This window comes from Cavia porcellus, unplaced genomic scaffold (assembly GCF_034190915.1).
Source record: "Cavia porcellus strain 051 isolate PalLab524CR breed Dunkin Hartley unplaced genomic scaffold, mCavPor4.1 scaffold_11, whole genome shotgun sequence".
In the NCBI taxonomy this organism is placed as follows: Eukaryota; Metazoa; Chordata; class Mammalia; order Rodentia; family Caviidae; genus Cavia; species Cavia porcellus.
Window position 1 is genome coordinate 73,392,777 of NW_026947494.1, and position 19,377 is coordinate 73,412,153.

The 19,377-nt window shown below is 37.7% G+C and overlaps 1 long non-coding RNA gene across 1 annotated transcript in view; it reads right to left on the reverse strand.

Annotated features, from left to right (window-relative positions):
* LOC134478025 (uncharacterized) overlaps window positions 1-4,501 on the reverse strand; it is a 61,613-nt gene extending 57,112 nt beyond the window's left edge. The window contains exon 1 of the long non-coding RNA XR_010050367.1: window positions 4,420-4,501. This is a non-coding gene — a long non-coding RNA (uncharacterized LOC134478025). The remainder of the gene's footprint in view (window positions 1-4,419) is intronic.
* Window positions 4,502-19,377: the final 14,876 nt, after the last annotated feature.

Sequence of the window (19,377 nt, forward strand, 5' to 3'; positions counted from 1 at the left end):
ATATTTTGGACCTTGGTAAACCTTAGGTAATTAAAAGCATAGAAAGTTAAATGGAGAATGCAGGTAGTGAAGATAATTGAATTGCAAAAAGACAAAACTACAAAGTCTTATTGACTTTACAAAGTTTCTATTGATAACTTTGAATGAAGGAGCCCTCCAAATCAGGACAGGTTCTGAAAATATCACAGAGAATTTATGGTTAGAAAACAGAAGTGAGAGAGACAGAATTGAGATACAAAGCTTGATTGATCTGCCCTATATGAAATAGTTATCCATCTACAATTAACCAAGACTCAGTTGCTATAACTAAGTCAATAGTTTCATTGAGCATAAAATAGCTCCATACAGGTTTGGTCAACTGCACCCAAGCAGAAACATAGATAAAATCAATAAACCCCCACAAATTTTGTTTAATGGTATAAAATGGTAAAAATCCAGTAAGTCACAACATATATGGCAGTCTCTGAGCATTCTCAAATGCATTCTGAAGCCTGGCCAAACGATATGAAAGCATATTTTAAATGTTCTAAGATAACTTGTTCAGAATAAACAGAATGTTTTAATCCTTTTTGCTTTTTAATGAAAAGCAGTAAAGTTTTTCAGAATTACAAAAGGTTTTTAAAAGTATTTAAAGTTCTCAATAGTGCTCTTAAAAATCAGGCCACATAAAAGGCCTCTTCACTGTATTTTTTTCAGTGATCTCCCAGGGTTAAGTTTTATTTCACAAGTACCCTCAGAACGGTGACTAACCGTGATCTCTGTCGTAATGCTGCAGATTATAATGACAAATGTTATACTCTGGGTAATGCTCTGAAAATGTAAAAAGAAAGACATGGAATATTCCTTAAACTTTTACCAAAGTTTTAGACTATGTTTCAAACTTCACTCCAAATATGATTCTGTTTCTGGGTGTCTCAGTTGAGAAGCATATGCTCCCAACTCCTTTGGACAATAAATTGTGGTATCCAAAGCCAAGCCTAGAGGATGATGATCTGTGTAAGTCTGAGGTATCTGCAGCAACTCAGCAGTATTCTGAGAACCAAACAAAGGAGCTGGTTGGGACCTTCTCTGCCCAGCTGCCTGCTCAGCTCCCCACTAGGTATGGATGCCTGTGAATGCTTAATAATCCGTTTGAACATTAAATCCATCCAAGCATTTCCCAACCTCCTCTGCTAGTTGCAAATGATCAATCTGCTTTGAATATTTTTGATTCTTATCATCAAAAAGCAGAATTCTAAGGGCTGGGGTGTAGTTCAGTGGAAGATTCTTGCTTAGCACATTCAGGGGCCTGTATTCAATCCCCAGCACCAAAAAATAAAGTAAAAAAATGAAACAACTCTGTACTCTATTGTTGCTAGTAAATTCTATTTTCCTTGAGGTGTGAGACTTGTGAATCATTTTGTATTCCCCTCTAACAGTTGGCTGCAGCAATAGTTTGTACCTGGTGAAAGCTGAATAAAATTGAGTGCCAGATGAGTATATTATTCCTCCCCAAATTCTCTCTTAGCCCTGATTTCCTCCTGTTTGTTTGTACTATCATTGTAGAATAGCAAGTCAGATTGGCTCAAGGCACCCAAGACCCTGAAACAGCAGGGCAGACTCATTTACTGAACATGAGTGCTGCTGGAGAGGGCAGGCAAAGTCATGGGTGAGACAGCCACAAACACCATTGTAAAAGAGGATGAGAAGAGGAGACTGGAGAAGGTATCTGGAGTACTTTAGAACTGGGAAGCCAGAAGCTCGTGCTCCCACCTTGACTGGCCATTCATGGCAGAAGGACACTCACCCACTCTGCTCTACCTCCCTTGGGTGTAGAGTAAAGCTAAAACAGCTCATTGCTTGGAGGTTTGTGATAAAGTTGAAAGACCACGAGGTAAGGAACTTTCACAGTATCCCTGGCATGTACTGAGTACGCATAAATGTTTGTTCTGATCAGAGAAGGAGAGTTAGAACTTAAAGGGTATGGAGGTCAAGGGAAAAAGGTGAGTTTGACACCTCTGTACCCATGGCTAGCTCACAACGTATCAAGAATTGGTCCAGGTTCCCAAGTAACACTGCCTCGCACCTGACCGCCCAGGTAATACTGGAAGGCTCTGGAGTCTCATGGAGTTTTGTTCTAGCTGACTGGCTGAGTCTTTTCTTGAGCCCCACAAAATCTCTCTGACCTTCAGATTTCTCATCATAGAAGGAAAAGAATGGGAAAGGAAAAAAAAAGCACACAGTTTATAACATTGACAAACTACATGGTCTAAGCCAATGAAGCTCTCTCAGTCTCTCTCTCTCTCTCTCTCTCTCTCTCTCTCTCTCTCACTCTCTCTCTCTCTCTCTCTCTCTCTCTCTCTCTCTTTCTGTTTCTCCATACACATGTGTAAATCTTTCCAAAAATGTTGGAGTTTAATGAACAAAAGTTTTGTATTTAGTTCTTCAATCCAATTATCAAAGCAAATTAGAAATAATGAAAAAGTGTGCCACTTGTGTTAAGAACATGCCAAAAGCCCTGGCCCATCAGTGGTGTCTACTGACATGGTAGCACACATGGCTGAAGCCCCATACTCCAGGATCCTACCCCAACTTTGGAGGTACAGTGTCTCCCAGAGCTCCAGTGGCACAGAGCATCATGCACAAGCCTGTTGGTTGGGTTTGCCTTTCAATATGAGCTGCAGGAATATTCATCTTTGCTCCTATTGCTTGGCTTTGTGTTATTTCTCTTTATTTTTTTCAGATCATACTCATGGATCAGAGTGTTGACCAAGTATAATTGATATTCCTGATAGCATTTGGAGATTCTCTATGCAAAAGGAAAACTTATTCTTTATAATAACATTGGAAAGAAAAACAGCCATCAAAAAGCATGCAAATTATTGATTGAAATTAAAACCAAATTTTTTATGAGTATGTTAAACTATGCACATGTGTCCAAAGATCTCTGACTTCCTGAGAGTTGAAATTACTCTAAAAGCTTTGTCCCTAAGGTGGCGCTATTGGGAGACAGTGGCATTTTAAGGAACTGGGCCATGGGGAGGCCCTTAGGCTTCTGGGGTACTCAAAGGGACTGGGAGCTGAGTTCCTCCACCAACTCTTTTTGCTGTTGGTCACAAGGTTAGTTTACTCTGTCATAAAGATCCCACCATTGCTGTAGGACAGCCTCACTAGAGGCCCAAAGCAATGGATCTGCCCAATCCAGGACCTGAATATAGATAACCATAATGAGAAATAAACGTTTTCCTTTTATAACTTAGTTATCTCATGTATTTCATTATGGTGCTAGAAAACTAACATATAAAGAAGGGAAGATGAAAGAAAAGAGAAAAGGAAAGAAAACTCAATTCCTCCTCAAAACAATCATTGAGAAACTAAAAGCTGTGAACAGCTACAGAAAAGTAGAGAAAGGTAGAGAATTCAAGAAAATAATTCCTGGGACTAAACAATGGATTATCTAAACTCGGTCCAAAGGTCAAAAGAATGCACAACGGCTACTATGAAATAGGAAGAAATTGTTCAAAAGGAATAAAAAAAAAAAAAAAAACAGGGTAGAGGAAGAGGGAAAGGAAGAGAAGAGAAAAAATGATTAAAGAATAAAATGGAAATAAACTTTTGTAAATAGGGAGGGGAAGAGGGGTGAAGGGAGCAGAGGAAACTGGGAAAAAAGGAGACAGAATGCGTCACATACGAGTATGAATTCCCTACAATGAATCTGATCATGATGTATATCTAAAGTGTGGCAATAAACTTAGTTTAAAAATCAAATATTTAAATGAAGTGAAAATAAAACACTCAACCTATCATGAAGTTCCCAAGAGGAAAAGGCATACATTTCTATATGCCTTCCTTGAGACGTATTATGTAAGGTAAATACACAAGAGTAGGTAAAAATTAAATTGTAGGAAAAATATGCTATTACCAATAATTAATATGAAAAGATCTCTGGAAACATGTTTTTCAGTCATTGTGCACAAAAACTGCTTCTGTTTCACTAGTAACCACAGATAATATGTTCAACGTCCCCTGCTGCGGTGGCTCATGCTCACTAACTAGTCTTCCATACTAATAGAATCTCACACTGGGATTGCATGTGAGGTCATAACGCAAAGTTGACAATGATACAAATCATTTTACGTGGCAGACACTGTATTGTTGTCATGTAATACTATCAACACCTCTCCAAAGTAAGTGTAGGTTAAACTTCCCTAATCAAAATCTGAAATCTAGTGTGATCAAGAATGTGAACGTTTTGTGCACTGACCTCAGGCCACAGTGGGAAATTTCACACGTAACCTCATGATACTGTCAGAATACAGATGCAGTTTAGGAATAGCAAAGGCACCAGCACACATAACACCACAGTTCCAGGTATGACAAACTGTCCTTGGACATCCCACTCATTCACTAACAAGTGCAATAAACGTATACAACACTCACCTGTGAGCCCAGCGTGCATTTCCCTAGGGAGAAGATCATGGCTTCCAGAGATTCCCAGAGGAGTCTGGTGTGGTCTCCACCTGCAACAATGAGAAAAAGGTTCAAAGCTGTCTGACTAAATTAAGGGAGTACATTCAAATGGGTTCTAACCACAAACAGAGACAATGGGCCTCTAAAAGGTCTAAGAAGAAACAATCAATAGAATGACCTGCTTCCCTCAGTGGCTTGGTGGCTCCCTCATGCCGAGGGAGGTCCGTTCAGATTTGCTGTTTATTTGCCCCATTGGTGCCTCAGACTCCATGCCTGGATAGATGTGCTCAGCCGTAAGGAAGGATAAACTCGAGTCATTTGTAGGAACATGGATGCAACCTGAGACCCAAATACTAAGTGATATAAATCTGACACAGAAAGTTAAGTAATATGTGCAAAAGTATAAATAATTTAAAAGTTCAAATAATTTAAAGAGTAAGATAAAAGCAAGATGATAAAAAGCAGGGAGATAGATGCTGTAGATATGGGAAGAGGCTGTAGAGGGGGAGGAGACAGGAGGTGGAGGTGCAGATGGAGGAGATGGACGATGTGGGGAGGGGGAAGCACAAAGATCAAGATATGATATGTATGTGTTATTACATACCATAGCCCATGAGAAGTATATTCTTTATGCATCACATATACTTTCTTATCCAAAGAGAAAGAAAGATGTACATGGGAACTGCTCTCAAGCCCTGCTTTGTCCTCCTTCTGTAGAAAGGGAGGTGGTCCACTCACCCACTTACAAAAACCAAGAGGCGGGCCTTCCCTCCCTCTTGTCATTACTGCTGCCTCCAGGCAAGCTCCAGTCTGGAGCCCACAATTCCAGCTGCCTCACACATCAACCCACCTCTTCCCAAAGCTGCTAGAACCATTAACATCATCACTGCCTGAAATCCTCAGTAGCCACCTAATTAGACCATAACAAGCCCCTCTTGCTTTTCCAGTTCAGACTTTGCTCAGCGACCAAATTGTTCTTTGTAAAAACCAAATACTGTCTTATTCTCCTGCTTAAAATCTTTTCATTAGTATTCTTTGATCATGGGGGAGAAAATCCAAAATCTGTAACATAGAAGTTTCTAAATAATCTGATTACTTCTTTAGTGATGTGATAAAACCCTGGCTGATCTGATTGTCTGACTGTATTTTTTTTCATTCTCACAATACCACACACACACATTTTTAGAGTACTGTTCAGTGATGAGAACAATTAGAATCAGGACATGGAGTTCATAATATTGTTTTATGGTGGTCACCCAGAGGTAACACAAGAAAACACAGGAAATCTATCTGCAACACCAAAGATATAGAATATTTAGCTAAAGCCCTGAGTCCCACAGCAATGTCCCACATAAGTCCCGATGAAAACCCAGAGCTCATGACAATGCCTCCCACGAGTCCAACTGGAGGTCTAGAGCCCACAAGAAGGACTCACACCAGTTTCTTTTACGGATCCGTCCTAGGAAGGCCCAAAGTAAGTGGTGGAAGCCAGAAAGCCTATGCCAGTGGGGTGAAGGAGCTGTGCTGGTAGGTTGAGGGTTCTACACTGGATCCGAGAAGGCACACTCACAACAAAGACCAGGGCTGTCCTGAAAAGCACCACAGCCATCCTCAGGAATATGGAGGCCTCGAGCTCCTTCGACAATAAGCACAGTTGAGCACATGCCAGGAAACTAGAGTGAGAAGTTCATACTGGGGAGCAAGCAGCACACATGTTCCCCTCCAGAGCCAGGAAACAAGGCTCAATGTGAGGACCAGAGCTTCTCCAGGAGAACCAACAGCTCAAACAGCAACACGCAGGAGAACCCACAATGCCACAATGCCACAGTGCCTCAATTCCTCAATGCCTGTGTTCTCCTTCTCCACATCTCCATATATGCTGGCAACTTTCCTCAACGTGGTATATCTATGCTCAGCACCATGCTGATATAATCCAGCTGGCATTAAACTGACCACCAGTTTTTAATCCATAACACCTGGGTTACAGATGGTTTAAAAGTTGAACAGAAGAGTCTTAGAAAGCAATGAAATCTCATGTCTAAGCACCTATTGACACTTAGCACTTGTGGTACAAATGTATGGTGAATGGATGTGTGAAGAAATGATCACTGTCTTGCACACACATACTTACACAAACACTATGGACCCTAAAAGCAATTTTAATAGCCCAAACAAAAAGATAAATGCTGATACAACCATTTATGTGAAATTTAAAACAACTGAACTTGCAGAAGCAGAGAGTAGAAATATAGTGATTAGAGCCTGTGGGAATAGTGTGTTTGAATTTCATTGAGTAAATTTCAAATAAATTAAATATTTGAGGTGATGGATGTCAACTAACTTGATTTAATCACTCCATATTATATTAAAAATTATAACTCTACTTTGTCCCTCTTAAATAAATACATATACAATTTTGTCAATTAAAATAAAAGGCAAGGTTGAGCCCTGCTAGTTGCTGGTTGAAAAGAAAACTTTGGTGTGTGTCCAGTGGGAAGCAGATTGAATAGAATACTTATCCTAGGGTCCTGGTTCAGATATAGCTCTTCATTCTTTCCAAATTCCACAGCTCTTGGGTTTTACTGTAAGAAATACTTATATGAAGTATAGTAATTTACATCTGGTCTATGCAGAAACATTGCTCAAAAACACCACCCTGCATTTCGTTACTTATTGAATCAATGAGTGGAAAGTCAGTAGCTCTTTGAACTTGTCTTGCACTTCACCATGATGCCAACTGGGGTATCCCGTCTCCCTAAGGTGCTCCTCAGGGTGCTCATCTCCAACAAAAAGCCTGGAAATGCAATCACCCTGAAGGTATAAATGACTTTAAAGGCACAATGTGTTGTTAGTGCACTTGAATAAGAAAGGAAACTTTCTTATTCTTATAAGAAAGTGGTGTGTTGTGAATTTCAAAGTTCATGTATTAGTTAGTTGACACTTAGTGGACAGAGTCCTTCCTGACACTTCTGACCACACAGTAAATAGCTACCTGTTTTCTCTGCACATTTGTGAAGCCAGCTCTTCACAGAAAATTGCCCCATTTTCAGTTTCTGTTTCTAGCTCATCAAAAGCACGACTAATTAATCAGCACCTGTGCCTAAGCATCTTCCTCCCCGCAGCTCCCTTTACTTGGCCTCTGTTTCCAGAAAAAGGGAAAGAGGCACTCCGAAATAACTTAATAAATACATGTGTTGAGCCTACTGTCTGTAAATATGCAAACCTCAATATTGGCCATGGTTTCTTCTGATTAAATGCTAAGTTTGAGCCATTAAATCATTCAATATCCTAGCACTTCTGCTATTTCGAAGCCATGAAAAAAGAGTTGGCACTTTTACCACTCCTGGATTAGTTCCAAATTAAAACTGAATCATCTCTGTGAAGCAGTCCAAATGACATCACAATGTTCATTCTTTTTTTCTTTTCTGCCATGTCTGAGCAATGGAGTATGAAATTTCTTGCCTTTTGTGGCAATAAATGAAAGAAAAAGAAAAATTCAGGTTACCAATTGCTTGTTCCGGCAATTAGTTTAGCATTTTTATTCATCCTGAGACTTGGATCTTGAAGAACTTTAAGCAGCAGAACAGAGTTAAATCATGAACACTGGGCTGGGAAGGTCTTCTGCATGCCACAGCGTGAAAGGGAAATTTGTACAGTGTGCAAGACATTAAAGAAACAATTTTGGGTGTCCAAGATATAGCTTTCTATGTTAGAAATCCAGCCAAGAACAAGAAAACAGCAGGCCTTGTCTTTGTAAGTCTCCCCATCCAGTGAGCATGCTGGTGGAGGATTTCAATATGCGCAAAGGATTGAATGCTTGGGAAGTTTTAAGTGAGAAAAATCAGAGGCATTTCAGAAGCACAAGTGAGAAACTCTTTGAACATGAGGGGAACAAAAAGAGATAAGGATGACTCTGAGGGAGGGAGAGTCTTAGGCACTGAATAAATGCAGTGATTAGGAGAAGGATGGACTTTTAAGACTCTGGAAAAAGTTGATGACACTGACTTCGGCTATGTTCAGTTTGAAGAAACATAAAATCTGATAGCAGATGTTGAACTGGCAATGAAAATTCTGAGCCTAAGTTTGGGAAACAAAAGTTTGAGAGTCTTTGAAACAAGAGTGCAGGAAAAAAGGTAGAAACATCTCAGCTTGATCCAAAACAAAAGATACGACATTAGGAACACCACATTAATCTCTGCTTCCCACAGTGGAATTAACATATCTTGCATTGTTTGTGCTCTGCCTCCTGTGCTTACACAATTGTGATGAACATGAAATATTATGAAAAGGAGAGAGAGAAAAATCTATAATTTAGTGCATTCTGTCCTCCTTAAATGAGTCAAAATCAGATGAATATGCACCCTAGGAATGGAAAGTTTGGCCAGTATTGCTGCGTGGGCTAGCTATTCATAAGAGCCCTTGATGGTCTGGAATTCCTCAGAGCAGCAGGTCCCAAGCTCTGTGTGCCTTTAATTAATAGATGAGATCACAATGTTCCAGGTCCATGTTGAATTTGAGAGAGATATTAGACACTTGCTGAACGTATCCAAGGAAGATATTCATGAGAACAGCTGCCTGACCTCGACATCAATTATTACTGCAAATCTTACAAAAAAGGCAGCTTTGCTTGAGTGTTGAGTGACATTTGTGAGGGCATGAAAACTGTACATTGCCACTGCCTTCTGAGACAGGACTCAAAGTAAAGAGCACCTCAGAAACTACAGTTTGGTAGATATTGAGAAACTTAAGTATGTTGGAAATAGCGACTCAAAGGAGCATGTTATGGATACAGGAGGAAGAAACACTCGACCTACCAGATGTCTCATACAAGTTTGTGTTCTCTAAACTTCAAGAATGAATTTTAGAAACAACAGAGATTAAAAGTAAAATACATTCATTGAGAAAAACAAAGCTTTTGTCTGAGAGAGAGAGAGAGAGACAGAAGGGATCCCGAGTGGCTTGCCAAGGACCTTGTCTTTTCTAGGGATTTTATACAGCATAACCCCAAAGTGTGATGGGTCCATGATGGGGAAAAAAATGGGAACTTACAAGATAGGCATGAGGTGGAACACAACTGTGGTCAACCACTAAGATGAATTGCTCAGGTAAAATTGATTAATTTGAGGACAAAGGGAAAGTGAGTCATGAGGTGATGCTTACAGAGCAGGGACTTCCCTAGGGGTTTGGGTTAGTGGCTCCTGACTTCCTCAGTGTGACAGAAATCTGTTTGGCACATCAATCCTGATGTTTATCCTTAGGAAGTATGTGAGTAAATTCGTTTTATCTTTTGTCTTGAGGTCTGGCCGACAGCAGAGGTGTCTGTCTCCTCCATAGTTCCAAGGTCTTCTGCACTGGCTTCTTCAAGGGCCCAGCCCCATCTACTGCTTACAATATTTTTATCTTACTCAGCTGCCTGTAACAGTATTAAAGAGCAACTTTTAATCTACTGAAATGTTATGCTGTTGTCAGCATGAGGCAGAAGGACTTAAAGCATTTGGGAAGAGGACTGCTCAGCTTTACGTATGCAAGACTCTTAGTTTTAAAATTGTTTGATGCAGAATAATACCATAATTATGTTCAATTGTGCTATTCAGAGGTCACATACATAAGCTATTAATATAAAATAAATATAATAAGCATGACATTTAAGTACAGAAATATGATTTAGAAGCAATACAGTACTAGTGTTACAGGCAGTTGAGTAGATAAAAATATTCTAGGCAGTCAGGCGGGGCTGGGCCCTTGAGGGAGCCAGTGCAGAAGACTAGATACCTTGTAAATGTAGGGGAAACAGACACCTCCACTAAGGGCCAGACCTCAAAGCAAAAGATAAAACAAATATAACAAATAGGTCTGTGTCACCTTGAGGAAGCCGGGAGTCACCAACCCAGCCCTCTATGGGGACAGCCACTGATCTATGTGCATAACTGCTTGCTACATGACTCACTTCCCCATTTGTCCCCAATTTAATCAATTTTACCTGTGCAATTAATCTTATTGATTGACCACAGTTTTGTCCCATCTCACGCCCACCTTGTGAGTTCCCATGTTTTCCTCACCTTTGACCTGCTCCATTTTGTGGTTTTACTCTATAAAAGTGCCTAGAAAAGACAGAATCTTTGGCAACCCACTCAGGGACACTTCTGTCGCTCTCTGAGGCTCACTTCCCCATGTCCCTGATTTAATCAGTTTTACTTGAGCAATTACTCTGATTGGTTGGCTGTAGTTCTATCACATCTCACGCCCACCTTGTGAGTTCCCATGTTTCCCCACCTTAGATCTGCCTCACTTTGTGGTTTTATTCTATGAAAGTGCCTAGAAAAGACAAAGTTTTTGGCAACCCACTCAAGACCCCTTCTGTCTCTGTCTCAGACAGAAGCTTGCTTTCTCTCAATATATTCTGCTCTCAACCTCCATTGTTCCTAAAATTCATCCTTTGATTTTAGAGACTACAAACTCATACCAGTTATCTAGTAAGTTGGGAGTTTGTTTCCCCTATATCAAGGGTAACTCAAGATTTGGCCAGGGTTTCTTTACTTAGAAGTTTTTAAATAATAAGTTTTCAAGCTACTAAATGAAACATAAATGAAAACTTTGAATTTTCTCATTTTGCAACATCTAAGAAAGTCATAGATCTGGGGATTCTCTTCAGAGAATTGTACTTTGATTAGAAAAGACACAAACCGGAGGCTTCGATTCTCCTAATAAGAGCAAAACACCCTTTCTTGTTCAAAGAAAAAACTAAATCTGAGTTTCATCAAAATAGATTTAACTACCAATTTACAGAAAATACAAAAGGCAGACAAACATGTTTCAAGAGTGAATTCCACAGTCACATGGACTCTGTAAGAATCCACAGGGTTAAGAAATTTGTTACCACAATAAAAATAATTGCAAGGAAGGATAAAGGGAAAACCTACAGATTAGTGAAAGAAATTAAGAGATGGATTTCACCAATCTTAACATATGGAATTTATTTCATTCCTTTGCAAACACAGTGTAGGAAATAATTTGAAGCTTATTGGAGAAATGTGAACACCAAATGTGTCTGATGATATTAATGAACTGTTATCCACTTTTAGGTATAATTATGATGCTTTTATATATTGCACAGAGATTTGTTTCAAATTAATCAGCATGGGTTGTGTGTGGAAGTACTCCACACTTGTTTTTGCATGTCCTCACTTCTGTATATGATGAGGAAATTTCTAAATAAGATTTTGTTTTTCATTTTATCTAAATTAAACAGAAGTGTCGTGATTAGAATTACAATTAGGCTCAGGTATTTTTCAGAGCTTTACCAATGGAAAACAATGTAGACTTCAATTCTCAGCCAGGTTTAAAAAAGAAAAAGAACCCAAAGTGTCTATTCTGCAAAATCCGTGGGCCATTATAGAAAGCAAGTCCACATTTTCTTGCAATCGATGGCTAGTGACAATAGGACTCTACAACTCCATTTTGAATTCTTTTCTCTGTGATTATTTGACTTTGAGATGATGAGAAAGGAGGAAGAAAAAGGTCAAAGAGAGGAGGGAGGTGTAGATCAAAATATTCTCATCCCAGGTTACAGATATCAGCCAGAGTTCAAAGGGAAAGAACAGTGGCTGAAAAGGAATAAATAGCTTTGCATTAAAAAAAGGTTGTCTTAATTTCTAGAAATTTACAATCCCAAGAAATCTGTAATGACTAAGAAAAGACTTTATATTCTTCTGCACTAGTATATCATATGTGTAGCAAAGTGGAAACCGAGGAACTCAGTACCAGTTCATTCATTACCAGTTCATTTATTAATCCTCTATTAGATTCCAGTTAGAGGTGCAAAACCTGATTGAGTAGAAGTGTAGGCATATCTTTAGTAATGCCCAGAAGTTTCTGGCTATGAATGTCTAGGCAGAGGGGCACGCAGCTCCGCCATATGCATCCTGTGATTCTATTTACTCGCTGCTCCCATCTTGCACTTAGAGGCAGATGGCATAGGCTTCTTCTCAACAGGCACCAGGAACCCCAGGCTTTGCTCCAACTCATCAATAGAGTTTCTATACTTACTGTTCTGCCAATGTCCAACCAGACTCAAGAGAAGGATGAAGGTTAAGTACATGTTCCTGGCTTTTGTACCACTTATTCCCCACAGAAGCATACTTTTCCCACATTGGCACCTCTAATTTCATAGTATCCAGGTTCATTGTGGCTCATAGACAGGTTAAACCCTTGAATTATTCTATAGTTCTCCAACTATATACCAAGTGATATGGGTCCACCTAATTGCCTAAAATCCAGAGAAGGATTGCTGTCCTGCGGATGAGAGGAGGCTGTACTCCCCGGTGTTCTCCGGAAGAGGGCACCCTGAAATCTCCCCCAGAAACTCCCTTGAGGGAATGTTTGCGTGTTTTTCAGCAACCTGTTGGCAACACAGAATCAGATGCTTGACAAATACTAGTTGTTAGAGAAATCTTAGTGGAATATATGAATGAATAAGTAATAGACATGTGAGCCCAGTAAATCAATAGTGAGCTCAATTTACAACCTGCTTGTTCATAGTGGATATAAATAAGTTCACTTTGTATTATCACAATTAAAGGTTGACGGGGCTGGGGATTTAGCTCAGCGGCATAAGCGCCTGCCTTGCAAGCAGGCAGTCGTGAGTTCGATCCCTGGTACCGATAAAAAACGAAAAAAAAAGACCAAAAAAAAAAAAAAAAAAGGTTGTGGCTATAGCCCTGAACCATTTCATGGCTGTCATTTGAAATAATGCAGATGCAACAATATTAAAAAAAATTTATAGTCATTTGGCTGATGTTAATTATGTTATGTAATAACATATCAAAGTGCCATGAATTAAAATTTTTGAAACATCCTTCAGTGTTCAGTCTTGTGCTCTTCCAAAGTTAGGAAGAAAATAATTTTATCTAAGTACAACTAAAATGTTTTCTGATTCCTGGAATAAGGCCAAGACTCATTATAAGGATAATAAAATATTTTAGTGAGGGAAATCTGCTCTATAAATAGCAAGTTAAGATTTATAAATAAATACTGAGATTAAATATTTTCTTTGAATTTTTATTTCAGAAGTTCGTTTTTTTTTTTTCTTAAAGAGTGCTACTCTATTCTTTTTTGTTTAAAATTTTTTCAAATAATTTACAAAAGTCTAGGCCCTCTTCTAACAATTTTAGTTGCGAGGGTACCAAAGTATAAACAGGCTCAGAAATATGAAAGGAACACCAAAGATCAGAGACTCTCAGTGTATAGCTATTAAACTCAAAACTTTATTTTCTTTTCAATCGAGTTGATTCCTGGGACTTACTTTGTTTCTTTCTTCTCCCTCCCTTCTTTCTTGTTTCTTTATTTCTTTTGATTTTCCTTTCTTTTTGAGCTACCTACCCTGAAATTTAAAATATATTTGGATTTTGAACTTAAAACTAATCTTTGGCATTAATATAGAGAAATTTCAAGTAAATCTAACCAACATTTTCTAATTAGAAAATTGGGAATTCAAAATAGTTAAATGAACCTAATAAGAACTACATGAAACCACAAATAAATCTTTTTGGAGTAATGAGAAAATAAACTTTCAAACTTTTTTTTTTTTTTTGCCTAATTTCAAATCTATTAACTAGAGAAACAAAACTTAAGTGTAAGATGCTTCCTATCAATCTAACTGTACCAAGCATTTTCTTGCAAACATTCTTTATGTAAGCTAATATGAGAATAAGACTATAAATTAGATTGTTCATTTAAGTTTAATTATTCAATTAAATGTATTTCTTTTGGGTCCTGATTTTGCATTTTTATTTGTAATAATTTTTAACTTTGAAAAGCCTCTCTTGATTATTGAAGTCCCCGAATGGGAAAAATTTTATGCTTCTAAAAAAAATATGTACTAAGATCAGCATTTTCTCAGTCTCGGAATTAAAACCGCTAGTGAACATTGAGACCTAGCAGGATTTAATCTGGGAAAACACAGTTGTAAGGCATGGGCTTTCAGTTTTCCAACCAACTTTTTTTCCTGATTTAAAATAAAGAGTTGTTTTCATCATAATTAAAACATTTTAAGCAGCTGCATGACTGTTCTTTCAATGCTCAAAGGAGTTTATTTTTTCTACAAATATATAAACTTATCAAAGGAAATAAATGAACTTTCTGTGCCCGGAGATACATTAGTTCCATGGGGACTGGAATTCAGCAAACATAACCAGAGAGGGAAGTAAACAAAGCAGTCCCCTGGTATCCTGGATGCCTCAGTAGCTCCAAAGCTTTCTCCCGGGAGCTTTTTCCACCAGAGAGAAGGGATAAACTTCTCAATCTCAGGGAAGTACTACGTCTTCACAATGTAGCTCTCAGCTTCCTAGATAGCGGTAAAATGAGAAACAGAAAAATGTATGCCTAGGGTCTTTTAAGACCCCAGAAGTACAGTGTAAATAAGAACTTGCCTTTGGAACTCTGAAAATAACTCACTGATGAAAATTTCCCATTAGGGTGAGCCCTGGATACCTCGAGGGCCTGTATTCATTCACCATCCTGCTAGTGTTTCCCTCTGAGCTGCTTTCCTGCAGCAAGGTTTCGCCTGGATTCTCACCAGCTCAGTCCCCTCTGGCTGGGTGCCAGCTGCCTCCAGGTCTTCCCCTCATAGGAGACTTCATCATCAGTCTTCTAATCAATCAAATGTGGGCTTTGTGCACCCAGAAAATGCCCTTGCTCTCTCTTCTAAATGCACCTTATTAGCGTCCTGGGAAGGCATTAAACTGAGCCAATGGTGACATGCACAGAGCTCACTAGAGCCAGTTTGGTCATGAAAAGGGCTCAGAAGTAGAAACAAAGAAGCAGAGAGTGAGGTCCGGGTACTGTTGTTAATGACTGCATTTAGCCCCAAGGACAAAATCCAACAATGTGCTGTGTACCAGAAACACATTTCACTCAGAAGGAAATTCATAGACTGAATTTCAAATGGTGGAAAACAATACTTTGTGTGATTGCAACACAGAAGAAAAGCAGGGTAGCTATACTCAAAAGAGATAAAGAAGGACACTACATACTTGTCGGGGAAAAACCTCAAATGGAAAAGATAACAATCAAATATATATGCACCAAATATGGGAATTCCCAACTACATAAGACAGTATTAATAGACATGAAAAATCAAATAATCAATAATACACTTATAACAGGGGACCTTAACACTTCATTAACACAGAGAGATAGATCATCTAGACAAAAACAATCAGCAAAGAAATAACAGAACTGAATCAAATCTGTGGATACATTGGCTTAGTAGATGTATAGAGTGTTGCACACCACATCAGAATGCACATTCTTCTCAGATGCACATGGGACATTCTCCCAAAGAGACCATATACTGACTCATAGAACATGTGTAAGTAAATGCAAAATAACTGAAATTATCCCATGCTTATTGTCTGACCATAGTGTGCTAAAATTGGAAATTAATGACAAAAGAAACTGTAAAAGCTCCATAAACACATGCAAATTAAATAGTACCCTACTAAACAACCAATGGGTCACAGAGGAAATTAAAGAAGAAGTTAAACAATATCTACAATTGAACAAAAATGCAAATACAACTTGCTGGAACCTGTAGGATGCAGTGGGAGAAGTCCTCAGAGAGAAACTTATACTGATGAATTCTTACCGGGAAAACAGAACAAGTACAAATAAACAACCTAGTGTTGCACCTCAAACTTCTAGAGAAAGAAAAACAAGTAAAACTCAGTGCTCAAAGAAGAGAGCAAATTATAATGATCAGAGCAGCAGTTAATGCACTTCAGACTAAGAAAACAATGCAAAGAATTAATGAATGGAAAATTTAGTTCTTTGAAAGAATAAATAAAATTAATAAATTCATAGCCAGTCTTAAAAAAAAGAAAGAAAAAACTCAAATTCATGCAACAAGGAATGAAGAAGTTGAAAGCACTACAGAGCCTATAGAAATGCAGAAGCTCACTGAGGCCTACTTTGAAAAACTTTGCTCTCATAGGATCCAAAACACAGGAGAAATGGACAGATTCCTAGAAACATATGAATTAGCAAAGCTGGATCAAGAAGATATAAAACTTCTGAAAAACCCAATATCAGCTGATGAAATTGAAAATGTAATTAAAAACTTACCAACAGAAAAAAAGAAAAGTCCAAGTTCTGATGGATTCACAGCTAAATTCTACAAGCAATTTAAAGTTGATTTCATATCAATACTCCTCAAACTCTAATGAAATTGAAAGGGAAGCAGTTCTCCCTAATTCATTCAGGGAGTAAATTATCCTGATACTAAAACCAGAGAAAGACTCAATCAAAAAAGAAAAATACAGGCCAATCTCTCTAATGAACATAGGTGTAAACATTTTTAATTTAAAAACCAGCAAACAGAATGCAGCAAATCAAAATTATACACCATGACCAAGTGGGATTCATCCCAGAAATTCAGGAATGGTTCAACACATACTAATCAATTAATGTAATATACCATGTTAACAGAGTGAAAGACAACAATCACCTGATCATTTCAATAGATGCAGAAAAAAATTTTGATAAAGTTCAACATGCATTCACAGTAAAAACCTTAGAAAAAATCAGAATAGATAGTATTTACCTCAATTTGATGGAATCCATCTATGACAAACCAATAGCCAACATCATACTAAATGGTCAAAACTGAAATTTTTCACTCTAAAATCAGGAATAAGACATAGTTGTCCACTCTCACCACTCCTATTCAATATAGTTCCAGAAACATTAGCTAGACCAATTAGACAAGAGAGATGAATAAAAGGAATAAAATAGGAAAGAAAGAATTTAAATTATCATTATTCACAGATGACATGATAGTCTACACAAAAGACCTGAAAACTTCCATCAACAGGCTTCTACAACTAATAAGCAAATTCAGCAGCATGAGTATAAAGTCAATACTCAAAATTCAATAGCATTCCTGTTCACAAACAACAAACTCACTGAGAAAGAAATTAGGGAAATCACACCCTTCACAATATGATAAAAAAATGAAATACTTAAGAATCAGTATAATAAAGGAAGTAAAAGATTTGTACATGGAAAATTACAGTACTCTAAAAAAAGAAATAGTAGAGGAATTCAGAAAATAGAAAGATATCCCTTCATCATGAATAAGAAGAACTAACATTGTGAAAATGGTCATATTCCCAAAACTGTTATATGGATTTATTATAATCATGAACAAAACACCATTAGCATACCTCACAGATCTAGAGAAAATATTCCCAAAATTCATGTGGAACCATATGAGACCTAAAATAGCAAAGGCAATCCTAGGCAACAATGGCAAGTCAGGAGGCATCATAATCCCAGACTTGGAATTATACTACAAAGCTGCTATAATAAAATCAGCATGGTACTAACAAAAATACAGACCTGAGGATGAATGAAACAGAATGATATAGACACAACTACACACAGACTCAGCCACACAAAGGGGTCAAACAAGTTCACTGAGGAAAAACAACCTCTTTAAAAAGTGGTATTGAAAAAACAGGCTTTCTACATACTGAAGATTTTAACTAGAGCCATACTACCATGCATTAAACTGAAGTCAAAATTGATCAAAGATCTAAATATTAAGACAGAAAATCTAAACTAACTGGAAGACAAAGTAGGTAGAAATCTCAGTGACACAGGAGTAGGCTGAGAATTCATGAATGAAAACCAAACTGCATGGGAAGTACTTCAAACAATCAACAACTGGGATCTTGTCTTATTAAAAAGTGTTTGCATGTCAAAAGAAATCACCAACAAAGTGAAAAGAAAACTCACAGATTGGAAAAAGATTTCTGTAAGCTGTTCCCCAGACAAAGGACTTTTATCTAGAATGTATAAAGAATGGAAATGGTATACAAATGGAAAATAAATATATGAAAAAAATTTCAACATCATTCATCATTTGAGAGATTCAAATTAAACCAACATTGCGATATCAATTCACTCCAGAAAGAATGGATAATATCAAGAAATCAACCAACAACAAAAGGTGATGAGGCTGTGGGGGAAAAGGAACTCTTCTCCATTGTTGGTGGGAGTGTAGACTGGTCCAACCATTGTGGAAATCAGTGTGAAGACTCTTTTAAAAATTAGGATTAGTTGGGGATTTAGCTCAGCGGCATAAGCACCTGCCTTGCAAGCAGGCAGTCGTGAGTTCGATCCCTGGTACCGATAAAAATGAAAAAGACAAAAAAAAAAAAAAAAAAGATATTGTTAAAAATTAGGATTAGAGGTTCCATTTGACATAGCTCTTCCCCTCCTGGATATTTTCCCAGAACTGAAAACATTATGCCACAGTGATATATGTGCACCCATGGCCAAAGCTGCCCAATTTGTAACAGTCACAGATCTCAGAAGCAAGCCAAATACTCATCAACTGAAGAATGGATTAAAAAATGTACTTTTATATAAAGTGGTACCACTTAACTATAAGGAAGGACAACCCAGAGGCTTTTATAGGTAAATGGATGCAACTAGAAACCATACTCATAAGTGAAATAAATCAGATCACATGTGTAAACACAGTATTATCTCATTAATGTAAGAAACTGAAAAAGTAGATGAGATCCAAAAATTACAATAGCGAAAGGACAAGAAACTGTTCAAAGGAAAATCATATTGTGTGGTCAAATTTGCATACCCCGTCAGGTAACCTGAACAACTGTTTTGAAGATAACAATATGCAATATAACAACTATTGTTAGATTCCTATCATTTTGTTTTGAAATCCCCTATTGCCATGTTGTTGTTGTTGCCGTTTTGCTTTTGTGTTTGCTTCTTAATATTTCTGTTGCTTTTTTATCTTTAAAAGAAAAAATAGAAAAAGATACCCAATTCAAGACAATAATGGCAGGACCAATAAATAAACAACTTCAGAATTTTTAATATTTTCTTATTGAAGGACTCATG